Genomic DNA, 15,874 nt, shown 5'->3' with positions numbered 1-15,874 from the left:
TCAGTAGCTATCACAAATTCGACCAAATAAAGATATAAATAGCCACTAACCAAGAAACAACTTCATCAGATGACAGTCTGATAACATATTTATTGTATAGCATATGTTTTGTTAGAAAAATTTGCATATTTCAGGTATAAATCATAGTTTACCATTGCAGCCACCATCACAAAATCTCACCAAAGCGACTAGAATAACTACAGAGAGCAACGTGTATTACCTAATTACTCATCATAAAACATTTCTTAAAAATACACAGCGTACAGCAATTGAAAGACACAAATCTTGTGAATCCAGACAATATTTCAGATTTTCTAAGTGTTTTACAGCGAAAACACAATATAGCGTTATATTAGCATACCACAATAGCAAACATCACAACAGCATTGATTCAAGCCAAACATAGCGATTACGTATAAACCACCAAAAGATATAAATTTTTTCACTAACCTTCTCAGAATTCTTCAGATGACAGTCCTATAACATCATATTACACAATGCATATAGAGTTTGTTCGAAAATGTGCATATTTAGCGGCACAAATCGTGGTTATACAATGAGAAAAGTAGCCAAGCTGCAAAGAAAATGTCAGGAGAAATCTTGGGAAAGGCACCTATTCTAATCGAAAACTATTCATAAACTTGACTAAAAAATACAAGTTGGACAGCAAATGAAAGATAAATTAGTTCTTAATGCAATCGCTGGGTTAGATTTTTAAAATTAACGTTACTGCGCAATACAGCGTGCGCTAAAGCGAGACCGCCCCATAATTCATGGCGGAATTATTATTTAACATTTGTCAACATAAGTACGAATTAACAGCATAAAGACTGCTTACTATTAGCTGAGCTTCCATCAGAATCTTGGGCAAGGTGTCCTTTCTCCAGAACAATCGTCTTTGGGTTGAAAGATGTCCTCTTGTCCGGTCGAAATAGCCGCTAATGTTAGCCACCAACTGGAGAGGTGTCCAACTCGTGAAAGCGCATGACAAAGAAATCCCAGAAAATCGCAATAAACTGCTATAAGTCGGTTTAAATTAACTACCTTATGATGTCTTTAACACCTATAACGAATAAAAACATGACCGGAGATATAGAACTACTAAAACGAAAGCGTTTGCAGGACGCCATTGTGATGTCTTCTTGCGCCAGGCGCACCGTTGAAAAGGACAGTACTTCCGTTCCACGGTCTTATATAAGGTCCCAGATTGCGCAATCCACTCCATTCAAATTCTCCCCGCTTACTGACATCTAGAGGAAGACGTATGCAGTGCATGTAGCCCGATGGCTTACATGGGGACTTATAAACTGACCTCAGAACAGGGACCTCGATTTCTGAAATCTCACTCCCTGACAGGAAATGTGCTGCAGAATGAGTTCTGTTTCACTCAGAGAAATAATTCAAACGGTTTTAGAAACTAGAGAGTGTTTTCTATCCAATAGTAATAATAATATGCATATTGTACGAGCAAGAATTGAGTACAAGGCAGTTTAATTTGAGAACGATATTTTACAAAGTTGAAACAGCACCCCCTATATTGACAAGTTAAAAGATAAACTTCTTGTTAATCCAGCCGCTTTGTTAGATTTCAAAAAGGCTTTACGGCGAAAGCATACCATGTGATTATCTGAGGACAGCGCCCCGCTTACAAAAGCATACAAACATTTTCCAACCAAGTAGAGGAATCACGAAAGTCAGAAATAGCGATAAAATTAATCACTTACCTTTGAAGATCTTCATCTGGTTGCAATCACAAGGGTCCTAGCTACACAATAAATGGTTGTTTTGTTCGATAAAGTCCCTCTTTATATCCCAAAAACTCAGTTTTGGTGGCGCGTTTTGTTCAGTAATCCACTGGCTCAAAGGCGGTCAAAACATGCAGACGAATACATCCTAATAGTACCGGTAAAGTTTGTCGAAACATGTCAAACGATGTTTATAATTAATCCTCAGGTTGTCAATTATCTAAATAATCGATAATATTTAAACCGGACAATAGCGTATTCAATAGAAAGGAAAAACAACGAAGAGCGCGCACACAGTCACGCGTGCAAACCAGTACTGCATGATTCCATAGTCCCCTGACCAAAAGGTCTCATTCTTCTTCATTTTTCAGAAAACAAGCCTGAAACCAAGACTTGACATCTAGTGGAAGCCATAGGAACTGCAATCTGGGCCCTAACCTATTAGATAGTCAACAGGCTTTCAATGGAAAACATACTCGCATCAAAAAAATCCCACTTCCTGGATGGATTTTCCTCGTGATTTCGCCTGCTATATCAGTTTTGTTATACTCATAGATATTATTGTAACAGTTTTAGAAACTTCGGAGTGTTTTCTATCCAAATCTACCAATTATATGCATATCCTAGCTTCTGGGCCTGAGTAACAGGCAGTTTACTTTGGGCACGCTTGTCATCCAGACGTCAAAATACTGCCCCTTAGCCCAAAGAAGTTAAAAGTGTTGTCTCCCGTATGTGAGTTCAATTGTGTTTCTTCTCCATGTTCAGAACCAATATCTCCCAGTCCAGAAGGTGGCATCCCGCCCCTTCAGAAGGCACTTCATGGGAGTCTCGCTGTCTGCTTCGACCAATGGTGCACATGCTCAATGTAGCCCCAGATCATGCGTGACGTCAGGGTACAGGCTACAATTTGTTGTGCGTCCCCCACGCTTCTGCAGCGTCATCACGTCGACTGTTCCCGAGGCCTTAGTGCCCGTTTTGAGGAAGGAAATATCCTTCCGACTCCAGAAGCAGGCAATCTGAGTTGTTCCTATGTTGTAGATCCGGGACTGTTGGTACAGCACTTATTCCTGGTTATGAAAAGGGATGATACTTTGCAATCCATTCTAAACCTACGTGCCCTCAGCAAGCACCTCAGAGTCTACAAATAGAATGCTTACGAGCCGGCGGCTATTACAGCGATTGGCTGGTGGCGGCGGAGTCAAGGGGCTAAGCAGTGTTGCACACATCCATGCTACTGTCCCATATTCAATCTATAGGCTTCATAAGAAACCAGAAAAAGAGCTGTCTGATTCCATCTCAGCGAATTACGTTTCTGGGTCTCTCTTCTGGGTCTCACTCGTGTATCACACACATTTCGGCTGGGTCACACAGTGCATTTTCACCAGTGCCTATGTATACTGTTGATGATGGCTTCTGTGATGGAAGTCGTTCCCGTGGGGCTATTGTTGATGCCTTTTCAGCGTTGAATGCTAGCCACTCACTTGGACGCATCTCGTAGCCTAATCCGGTCGTTTGGCTGTCCCAGTCAGGCTTGTGAGGGTGGGGTGCGCAACTCGATTCAGGGGTATGGACATTGGTGCGAAGCGCACTGCATGTCAATTACCCAGAGTATCTGTCGCTCAGGTGCTTCCCCCCTATTTTGTTGTACCGGTTTATATCGTTCCTTTCTGTTCCTTTTTAAACCTCTGAAATCATTTTTTTTTTTTTTTTTTTTACATTTAACTTAACATTAAATTACTTCACCAATCATGCAGTGTGGACAGAGCAGCTTGCTATGGAGTGGGAAAGCTATAGCTCAGTGAGTCTTTTACATGCTGTGATAGAAAGACAAGTGGAGCAGCTGAAATTTTGCAGGTGGGGTGAGAGCAAGAGAGTGTGGAGGACACACACTGGCAAAGATTTTCAGCTGGCAGGCAGACACTGGAAGAAGTCTCTTATTGACAGAGGGAGGGCTTTACAAAGGCGCTTTGTTGCATTTTGTGGGACTGTAGAAAAATGCCCGGAACGTAAAAATAATGATTCTGTTCCGGAACAATATAGATCACTTTCATTCCCAGTTCAGATTCTGTTCCTTGACAAATGTAGTTATTTTCCGGTTTTCAGTTCTGTTCCCTGAATCAGTTCAAACCCCTGGTGGACACAGAGGAACTTGAAGCTCCACTACAGTAAATTAAGCACATTTGCTGCATTTCTATACAATGAAATGACTTTCAAATGCTATTTGGAGAACAGCAAAACAAGCAAAAATTACTCCAGACATTATCACCTTGGCTGCGGTAAGTTCATTCATCTCAGTAGATCTACAAACACATAGCTTACTAGCTATTAGTGCTTTTTGAAGTCGGTTCAGTTTCGGTTATATTATTTTAAAAATAATCACGGTTTTGGCTTTTGATAATTTTAAAAAACATTAAATGCACTATGCATTATGTGGGTTGTTTGCTGTAACTACACAGAATAAAACAACGAATGATCGTAGTGACTTCCTGTCACGGCCGTTTAAAGGAGTGGACCAAGGGGCAGCGTGATTGGAATGCAACTGTTTAATTCAACGAAGAACACTTAACAATATAACAAACGAAACGTGACACCAACGTAGTGCTCACAGGCAACTAAACATGGACAACTACCCACCAAACCAACATGGAAAATGGCAACCTAAATAGGCTCCCCAATCAGAGACAACGATAAACAGCTGTCTCTGATTGGGAACCCACTCAGGCCACCATAAACCTACATTCCCCTAGACAATACAAAATCCCCATAAATAACAAAAAACCCTAGACAAGCCGAAACCCCTAGACAATACAAAAATTAAACAAACCACCCCTTGTCACACCCTGACCTAACCAAATAATAAAGAAAGCAAATATAACTAAAGTCAGGGCGTGACACTTCCCATTACTGATTATCACATATTAACCATCATTTATTTACATTAATGTATTTATTTAAAGTTGTGCATATTACATTGGTTTTATTTGATTACTTTATTATTGAATTTGAAAGTCATCATCTCATCTCTATACAGCTGCTGCCTATGCTGTCTGAAAAAAAAATACACTATTTTAGTAGTTCTTCAAATTCAATAAAGGCGTACTGCTGAATACCAACTATCAATCACTTAGATCATGTATTTTCAGGTATAGATACGCCGAGAAGCAACTGCTCTCAATCTCACATTCTTCTGTCTCTTATGTAGCAGGCCGAAAACACAGATCTGACAAGTAGGCGCAATGTATTTTGGTCATTAGAGTTAATTACCACATTTTCTGCGCTAAACTATGTAGAATATTGGCCTTTTGGAAACTACAACTCACTACTACATCTCACAGTTCAGGCTTGATCTGATTTATCTCTAGAGAAACTGCAAAATGTGCTCATTGAGCATGCAGACAAAAAACACAACAAAATGGAATTACAATAATTGCACTGAACATTGCGCGCAGAAAAACACTGAACCAAATGGAATTCAAATAATTGAACCGAAGACGGTCAATTAGTTGTTTTAAAAACCGAAACATAACCGAAATGTTGGTTAATCACTCAGCACTATCAGCTATACAATTGTAATGTTCTACCCCTGAAAGCGGGGAAATATGAGAACTGTTTCACACCGACACGTAGCATCAGCGACAAAAGACATTCTTAGAACTGTATTGTTTGCATTTTGATGTCGGCCTATAGGGAAGATAGGGCATGTGGATATGTTCATGTTGAAACATATCTTCTAACTTGTCCTAACTTGTTTGATAAGATTGTAACACTTTACTTGACACCCATCTTTATGACAGTCATACCTATGTCATTATGTCAAAACGGCTTACATAACCTGTCATAATATGGTCATAACACTGTCATGACCCATATATTTACACCTGTTGTGACATATATTAAGCCATTTTATGGCTGGTTATGACACCTACATAAGAGTGTCAAAACCCAGATTTATTCAAATGTGTTTTTTCCCCTGTTCCTTTCGTTTGAAAATGTGTTTCTTTATTCCTTTTTTTGTGCATCATATTTTAAATAACTTGCAGTAAGAAAGATTTATGACCCTGACAAGAAGCATTATGAACATCCTGTGTCACTTTAATTGGACTAAGAAAATACACTCTATGACAATGTCAAGAAGCATTATGACCATCATAAATCATATAAACCAGACAGGCCTATCACATACATACCCTTATGTCAGTCATCAGTCAAAAAGAGGGTGTATTTTCCTGCTCCTGAAATCTACTCCTGCATTCATCGCAGTCAGCAGCAACAGAGCATGGGAGAAGGTGCATGTCTGACATAATTTGCTGCACAATTACAATTATAATTTTATATGGTCAATTTCAGAAAATGTATAACATAAACACACTCTTGACAAGTAGGCTATGGTGTAATGGAATGTTTTGCTTTGTGTGGTAGGTTTTGTGGGTTTTGACTCTCTTATGTAGGTGTCATAACCAGCCATAAAATAATGCAATATCTGTCACAACAGGTCTAAATACACAGCATGTGTCATGACAGTGCTATGACTATATTATGACAGGTTATGACAAGTTATGTCAGCATGCATTGTATCCTGCCTCAGCCTCACCACTGAGCGCCACATCACTGTCTGTTTCAGTAGCCTACTCTCTGGCTCCAGTTAATGTTAGCTTATTACTTCATCCTTCTAGCTCGCTAAGTAATACTAGCCAGAGCCCTGCAACGTTACTGCAATAAAAGTCTCTGCCGGCAGCTAGCCACCTGACCAGGGGTGAAAGTGTAATTATTTTAGGACCTCCTATATGTTTGCGCGTGCACCAAAAATGTGTATGCGTCTAATCATAGAATTACATATAGAATCCCTATTAATTCAATAGGATCTCTGTGGACCTAAAAGTAAAAGTGTTATTTAACTTTTAAAATACATTACCTTTTATTGTGGCATAAACACAACCAGTCATGATGTTTTCATCTGATTGTCAAACAATCACGTCAAAGGGCTCCTTTACTAGGCTACCCTCACACGTTCATCCACTCAACATATTTCCAGCCTCAAAAACAGTGGTGATTGGAAAGAGACATCAGTTACACAAAGCACCAAAAAGTGTAATGACATTTGTAGATTGTATTTTGTCCAGAATATAATGCGTCCAGTTCTGTCCATGTGCGTCTCGGTGTGGGCCACTCATCTCTGCCTTGGCAACATTTCAGTGTTCTAGTCTAACCACATCGCATTTTGGAGAGTAGTATATACCACCCGTTTTCAAGTCCATTTGCTATTGTTTTATGCCTCTGACATGCAGTAATGATAAAAAGTGGTGTACTAGCCTACAGTTTTCTTGACATTTTGTTTTAATCATTGTAATAGGCTAATGTTTTACCGGTACAGCGTACCCCCACTATTTATTTTGCGGACACATGGTACAAGACTGTACCTTCTTACTTGCACCCCTGCACCTGACTGACATAGCTTACCTATAAGTAGCATATATTTTTTACCAGTTGTGCACTCATTCACCAAGAGTCGTTTTTTGTTTGTTCGGGGGATGTCTGTAGACGTGGCATGAGTCGTGGGAGTTTTAAAATAGCTTTTTGGCCGGCATCACAAACAAACTGTCAGCAGCTTCTCTAGACTAGTTGTTTACTTGAGCTGACTGCGAGCTGGAGTAATTTGTTTCAGGTCTTAGGCCCTCAGCCTGTGCTGCGAGAGTATCACGGCTCAGGAGGAGACCCAGATGCAGACAGTTTGAAGTAACAAAAGTTTATTAGAAAAACAGGGGGCAGGTAAACGACAGGCAGGCAGAGGTCAGTAATCAAGAGCAGAGTCCGAAAGGTACAGAACGGCAGGCAGAGGTCAGTTATCCAGGGCAGTGTGACAAGGTACAGAACGGCAGGCAGGCTCGGGGTCGGGGCAGGCAGAATGGTCAAAACCCGGGAAAAACTTGAAAACAGGGACTAGAGATAAAACAGGAGTACGGGAAAAAACACTGGTAGGCTTGACGAGACAAGTCGAACTGGCAACAGACAAACAGAGAGCACAGGTATAAATACACTGGGCATAATGGGAAAGATAGGTGTCACCTGGAGGGGGGTGGAGACAAGCACCCCCCTTTGAGAGAGTGGTGAATGTGATGCTAATCCGGGGGATGCAGGCAAACATAACGAACAAACCACTGTTCATGATTCCACTCATTCGCAAAGAGGCAGGCATGATTAGAAATCTGTTAGATCAAGAATATAAGCGTTCTGCGCTTCGATTAATGCTGGGAGCAATATTTACACATTGACCAGGTAAAATATGTATTTTTAGAAATAATAACTGAGGTCCATACCATGGTGTCCTCATATGTAGTTACGGCCATGCTCAACATCGTTGGTGATTTTATGGTAGCCTTCCCCAGATCTGTGTCTCGACACAATTCTGTCTCTGAGCTCTTCAGACAATTCCTTCGACCTAATGGCTTGGTTTTTGATCTGACATGCATTGTCAACTGTGGGACCTTATATTGACAGGTGTGTGCCTTTCCAAATCATCTCAAATCAATTGAATTTAACACAGGTGGACTTCAAATAAGTTGTAGAACTATCTCAAGCATGATCAATGGAAAAAGAATGCACCTGCGCTCAATTTCGAGTCTCATAGCAAAGGACCTGAATACTTATGTAAATAAGGTATTTCTGTTTTTGATTTGTAAAAAATTAGCAAACATTTCTAAAAACCTGTTTTCGCTTTGTCATTATGGGGTGTCGTGTGTAAATTAGGGCTGTTGCAGTGACCGTATTACCACCACACCGGCGGTCACGAGCGATGAAGGCAGTTAAATTCCACGTGACTGTTAAGTCATGGTAATTAGACTTCTCTGAGCTCTGATGCTGCTGCTGGTCATTATTAGCCTCCCAAACTTGCTAACTGCCTGGTACTCAGCATTCTTTTGTCCCTCTAATCACTCTGACATCCAATGCAAGTGTAATTGAAATCTAATCAAACACTTCATGAGAGCCCATGAGCTCATGTTGCGCAACATTTCTATAGGCTATGTAATTGAGTGAGAAAACAGAGTGATGGCCTCTACTAAAAAGAGGAGGATGCCATCAGCTTTCTATAGGCTAGGCCTACTATATTTATTTCTCAACATTCCTAATATTAACCCTTTGACGCGTACAATCACATGTTTGTGATCATTGTTAAGTGGTCCCTGCTGCGTACGATCTCAAATACGTGATTGGAACAGTAGCAACAGAAAGTATGACGCAACAATCACGTCTAAACACCAGTGTTGTCAGAACAGTATCTAAATATTTTTTGTAAGGATGGAAAATAAAGGTCTTAAACTTTATTCCTCAATTTGACCTTTTATTGTAAAAGATAAATGCAAACTTCATCATCCAAGCATCACACGGAACACATCCACAGCCAAACTCATTCAATAAACCAGTCTAAATAACAGGTTGCACTGACAAAAAAACGAAACATAAGTTAGCGACCTAACAGCTAGACTAGGTTACAATGTATCACATCTCTGGTGAGCAGAAGAAACTAATGTAATGTGGTTTAACTTCTTCTGGCTGCAAGCCCTAAGTCGGGATCAATATGACAACAGCCACTTCAAGTGCAGGGCGCGAAATTCAAAATATATTTTTTTGAAATATTTAACTTTCACACATTAACAAGTCCAATACAGCAAATGAAAGGTACACATCTTGTGAATCCAGCCAACATGTCCGATTTTTAAAATGTTTTACAGCGAAAACAGCACGTATATTTATGTTAGCTCACCACCAAATACAAAAAAGGACAGACATTTTTCACAGCACAGGTAGCATGCACAAAGCCAACCTAACTAACCAAGAACCAACCAAACTAACCAACAAACAACTTCATCAGATGACAGTCTTATAACATGTTATTCAATAAATCTATGTTTTGTTTGAAAAATGTGCATATTTCAGGTATACATTTACATTTACATTTTAGTCATTTAGCAGACGCTCTTATCCAGAGCGACTTACAGTAGAGTGCATACATTTTATTACATTTTTTACATACTGAGACAAGGATATCCCTACTGGCCAAACCCTCCCTAACCCGGACGACGCTATGCCAATTGTGCGTCGCCCCACGGACCTCCCGGTTGCAGCCGGCTGCGACAGAGCCTGGGCGCGAACCCAGCCCAGCCTGGGCGCGAACCCAGAGACTCTGGTGGCGCAGCTAGCACTGCGATGCAGTGCCCTAGACCACTGCGCCACCCGGGAGGTTGGGTTGTGGCCTGCTGGAGGTCATTTTGCAGGGCTCTGGCAGTGCTCCTCCTTGCACAAAGGCGGAGGTAGCGGTCCTGCTGCTGGGTTGTTGCCCTCCTACGGCCTCCTCCACGTCTCCTGATGTACTGGCCTGTCTCCTGGTAGCGCCTCCATGCTCTGGACACTACGCTGACAGACACAGCAAACCTTCTTGCCACAGCTCGCATTGATGTGCCATCCTGGATGAGCTGCACTACCTGAGCCACTTGTGTGGGTTGTAGACTCCGTCTCATGCTACCACTAGAGTGAAAGCACCGCCAGCATTCAAAAGTGACCAAAACATCAGCCAGGAAGCATAGGAACTGAGAAGTGGTCTGTGGTCACCACCTGCAGAACCACTCCTTTATTGGGGGTGTCTTGCTAATTGCCTATAATTTCCACCTTTTGTCTATTCCATTTGCACAACAGCATGTGCAATTTATTGTCAATCAGTGTTGCTTCCTAAGTGGACAGTTTGATTTCACAGAAGTGTGATTGACTTGGAGTTACATTGTGTTGTTTAAGTGTTCCCTTTATTTTTTTGAGCAGTGTATATATTTTCAAAGAAGCTTGGATCATCATTATTCGGACCGAATAGGTTAATAAGACATATCTGTTTATTGTCCAATAACATATTTAAAAGAATCCATCTACCTTGAGGATCTGTTTGGACATTTGGATCAAAATTATTGTTAATTAAAACCATCACCCCTTTTGAATTTCTTTGCCCATGGGAGAAATATATTTCGCCCCCCAGTTCTTTTTCCACAAAACTTAATCTAAAACTGTTGAATGGGTTTCCTGTAAACAATAGATATTATATTCCTTCTCTTTTAACCAGGTAAATACTGATCGTCTTTTCTTATTATCTGCTTGGCCATTACAATTGTAACTGGCTATAACTTATTTCACCACTTACCATAATGAGACACAACTTTCAATTATTTTTATCAAAATATATGCTTGTAAACGTACCATTAAAAAGTAACATGATGATTGAGTGTCTATATATGTAACGGCAGCCTTCCCTCTCTTCACGAGAAGAGAGAGTGTAGCAGGGATCGGACCAACACGCAGCGTAGCCAGTGCTCAACATGTTTAATTACGACAAATAAACGTGAACACTTACAAAACAAAATAACAAATGTGGCAAACCGATACAGTCCTTTCTGGTGCAGACAAAACACAAAGACAGGAAACAACCACCCACAAATCCCCAACACAAAACAAGCCACCTATATATGATTCTCAATCAGGGACAACGATTGACAGCTGCCTCTGATTGAGAACCATATTAGGCCGAACACAGAAACAGACAAACTAGACACACAACATAGAATGCCCACCCAGCTCACGTCCTGACCAACACTAAAACAAGCACAACACACAAGAACTATGGTCAGAACGTGACAATATAGCTGTACCATGATATTTGCATTTCTACTAAGTAAACCTCCAATTGGTCCCTACTATTCCACCCGCTAAAAGCCCTCCTCATCCCGAGTTGGGTTGTCATCCCAATGCCCGGCAGACCACCCTCGACCCCCTGTATCCCATAGCCCTGAACCGACTGGGATCCATCCTTTGAAAAGAGCACACAGTGCCATTTATCGAATTGAAGTAGATCAACTGCCAAATGCATTTCCATCGCCCTCACCTCGATTTGTATTATATATAGCTGTGGATCATCCTCTATTGTCCCTAACATCTTTTACTCCTTCACAACAGTTGTGGGATACACACATACACACTCAACCCTTACCCCCACACAACCATAAGCTCACTTTCTCAACAATTGCACCATCCCAGAGCCCAACTCAAGATAGGTCTTGATTTACAAATGCACTTGCAGTTGCAGCTGCATGAGAAGGCCTGCAAGACCGTGCAAAAAATTGGCAAAAATTTAGAGATTTTATTTACCATTGTCACATCCTAGATGATGGAGGTGAAATGTACACCTTTTTCCTGAAACACCCACAATACGGTCACCCGTATTGACCATATTCCCAAGCATCTCCATGCAGTCTGACTTTGATTTTGTGCCACCAGGGTCACAATAATATACTCCCTCTCTGAATGCCCGAGTGTGACCCCCTCCCCATGGGCTACTGCAGCTAGTGTTGCCAGCACTGCCACTGCCTGGGTGAGGGCACCCCACAAGAATCCCCACTGGCTAGGTACAAGGTCGTCAAGGTTCTCATTAGCAGCTTTGAGAACTTCCTTGTGTAGTATGCTCTTCCTTTAGGGGGCTTTGGATTTGCAGGACCAACCCTGCCAAGCAGGCTCAGAATCTTGAGGGGGCAGTGCTGCTCTTGGTCTCTGACCTCATTTTGGCTGCATACAGACCGCTTACAGCAGGCACATAAAACAGTTAGGGACTTCTCCTTAGTATCTGGGTCATTCAGGTGGGTGTCTAGGGTATACGGTCATGGACCGTACCATTAAAATAGGATCAAAAATATATAATTAGATATCATTTATTTTAAAATGTAGTTCCCCATGATAGGGCAATAATAAATCAAATGTATCATTTATTTAAAAACTGTTCCACCATGATAGGACAATAAATAAATAAGACGTATAATTCATTATAAAAGTATATCCATCATCTGAACAACATTGAAAGCCCTCTCATACCCCGGCTCACAGCAATACATTGGCTCTGGGATATGCAACCATTTCATTACTCACTCACTCAACTTTCCAAACATAACAAATAAAATAAAAAATAAACACACACCACACCATCCACACATACTGTGCCTTTGTAACGGCTGATGTCCTCCTCTTCGTCTGAAGAGGAGGTGTAGCAGGGATCGGACCAAAACGCAGAGTGGTAAGTGTCCATGTTTTATTAAAGTAAACTGAACACTACACAAATACAAAAACAATAAACGTGAACAAACCGAAACAGTCCCGTGTGGCACTAACACTAACACGGAAGACAATCACCCACGAACTACCTAATGAATATGGCTGCCTAAATATGGTTCCCAATCAGAGACAACGATAGACAGCTGTCTCTAATTGAGAACCAATCTAGGCAACCATAGACATACATACACCTAGACTGAACACTGCCCCATAAACATACAAAACCCCTAGACAATACAAAACACATACATCCCCCATGTCACACCCTGACCTAACTAAAATATTAAAGAAAACAAAGATAACTAAGGCCAGGGTGTGACAGTACCCCCCCCAAAGGTGCGGACTCCGGCCGCAAAACCTGACACAGAAGGGAGGGTCCGGGTGGGCCTTCTCACGGCGGCGGCTCGGGTGCGGGACGTGGACCCCACCCCACCATAGTCAATCCCCGCTTTCGTGGCCTCCTCTTAACGGCGACCCTCCAAATTAACCCCACACTGATGGGCGCCTCTGGACGGAGGGGCGGCTCCGGACTGAGGGGCGGCTCCGGACTGAGGGGCGGCTCCGGACTGAGGGGCGGCTCCGGACTGAGGGGCGGCTCCGGACTGAGGGGCGGCTCCGGACTGAGGGGCGGCTCCGGACTGGCGGGCGGCTCCTGACTGACGGGCGGCTCTGGCAGCCCCTGACTGGCGGACGGCTCTGGCAACTCCTGACTGGCGGGCGGCTCTGGCAACTCCTGACTGGCGGGCGGCTCTGGCAACTCCTGACTGGCGGGCGGCTCTGGCAACTCCTGACTGGCAGGACTGGCGGGCGGCTCTGGCAACTCCTGACTGGCGGGCGGCTCTGGCAACTCCTGACTGGCGGGCGGGGCTCTGGCAACTCCTGACTGGCGGGCGGCTCTGGCAACTCCTGACTGGCGGGCGGCTCTGGCAACTCCTGACTGGCGGGCGGCTCTGGCAACTCCTGACTGGGCTGGCGCTCTGGCAACTCCTGACTGGCGGGCGGCTCTGGCAACTCCTGACTGGCGGGCGGCTCTGGCAACTCCTGACTGACGGACGGCTCTGAAGGCTCAGGGCAGGACGGGCGGCGCAGATGGCGCTGGGCAGACGGCAGCTCAGACGGCGCTGGGCAGACGGGCAGCTCAGATGGCGGTGGGCAGACGGGCAGCTCAAACGGCGCTGGGCAGACGGGCAGCGCAGGCGGCGCTGGGCAGACGGCAGACTCTGACCTGCTGAGGCGCACAGTAGGCCTGGTGCGTGTGCCAGAACTGGTGGTACCGGGCTAAGGACACGCACCTCAAGGCTAGTGCGGGGAGCAGCAACAGGGCGTACAGGGCTCTGGAGACGCACAGGAGGCTTGGTGCGTGGTGCCGGAACTGGTGGTACCGGGGGAGAAACGCACCACAGGCGGAGTGGTGGAGGAGGAACAGGGTCTGGAGACGCACAGGAAGCCTGGTGCGTGGTGTTGGCACTGGGCTGGTGCGAGGAGGTGGCACCGGATATACCGGACCGTGAAGGCGTACTGGAGCTCTTGAGCACCGAGCCTGCCCAACCTTACCTGGTTGAATACTCCCCTTAGCCCGCCCAGCTGTGCTGGCGAACGGGGGACACCATGGTAAGGCTGGTGCCATGTACACCGGCCCAAGGAGACGCACTGGAGACCAGATGCGTTGAGCCGGCTTCATGGCACCTGGCTCGATGCCCACTCTAGCCCGGCCGATAAGAGGAGCTGGGATGTACTGCACCGGGCTATGCACACGTACAGGAGACACCGTGCGCTCTTCCGCATAACACGGTGTCGCCCGTACTCTCGCTCTCCAGGTAAGCACGGGAAGTTGGCGCAGGTCTCCTACCTGACTCACCACACTCCCCGTGTGCCCCCCCCAAGAAATTTTTGGGGCTGCCTCTCTGGCTTCCACCCACGCTTCCGTGCTGCTCCTCATACCACCGCCTCTCGGCTTTAGCTGCCTCCAGCTCTTCACGAGGGCGGCGATATTCTCCAGCTTGAACCCAGGGTCCCTTACCGTCCAGAATTTCCTCCCATGACCAGGAGTCCTGTGTACTTGGCCGCTGCTGCTGCTGCTGTCCTTTACCACGCTGCTTGGTCCGGTTTTGGTGGGTGGTTCTGTAACGGCAGATTTCCTCCTCTTCGTCGTGTAGCAGGGATCGGACACAAGACGCAGCGTAGTTAGTGTTATCATGTTTAATAACAACAAAACGTGAACACTACAAAATAACAAATGTGGCAAAACCGAAACAGTCCTATCTGGTGCATAGACACAAAGCAGAACAGAAAACAAAAAACCACACGTGTGTTTAGTGTTAAGAGGACAATTACCACCCAACCAAAATTCTTGTGGCGAGCTTCGCGATACCATTTAAAAAAACATCCAAGCTCTATAACTCACCCATATTACACCACAGGGTTTTACTACCTTTACAATTATGTAATTCCAAATGTTCTTATGAGATTTCACAATGGAAAAACACCTAATGCCTAAATTAAAGACAGATAGATTAGAGAGAAATGGATACGAGAGTCATATCATTGGTTTGACCAAATATTTTTTTTATATTAAAACACACCAAAACCACTTCTAAATCGAGATTATGATATGATTAGAGATAAAACAGAAGAGAAGAAAATATAATATAAATTTAGTAGTTATGTATAATAACAAATAACTAACAATTTTCCCATTTAACCCCACAAACAAACAGCAACCAACCACCCAACCCCCCAACACATAGATATAGATATTAAATATATATATTGGAAAATTTTTATTATATAATGAAAAAAAAATAAAAAACAAAAATAAAAACAAAAAAGCAAAGAAAAAAAAAAAAGCAAGAAATAAAAAAAGATTAAAAAAAAAAAAAAAAAAAAAAAAAAAAAAAAAAAAAAAAAGAAGAAAAAAGAAAAAAAAAAACTAAAGATAGAAGAATAGAAAAAATTTAGACCACCAACAAAACAACATAGAAGTTTTATCATTTAAA

Source organism: Salvelinus namaycush, chromosome 12 (assembly GCF_016432855.1).
Source record: "Salvelinus namaycush isolate Seneca chromosome 12, SaNama_1.0, whole genome shotgun sequence".
Classification (NCBI taxonomy): Eukaryota; Metazoa; Chordata; class Actinopteri; order Salmoniformes; family Salmonidae; genus Salvelinus; species Salvelinus namaycush.
Note: the sequence above shows the minus strand (reverse complement) of the source record.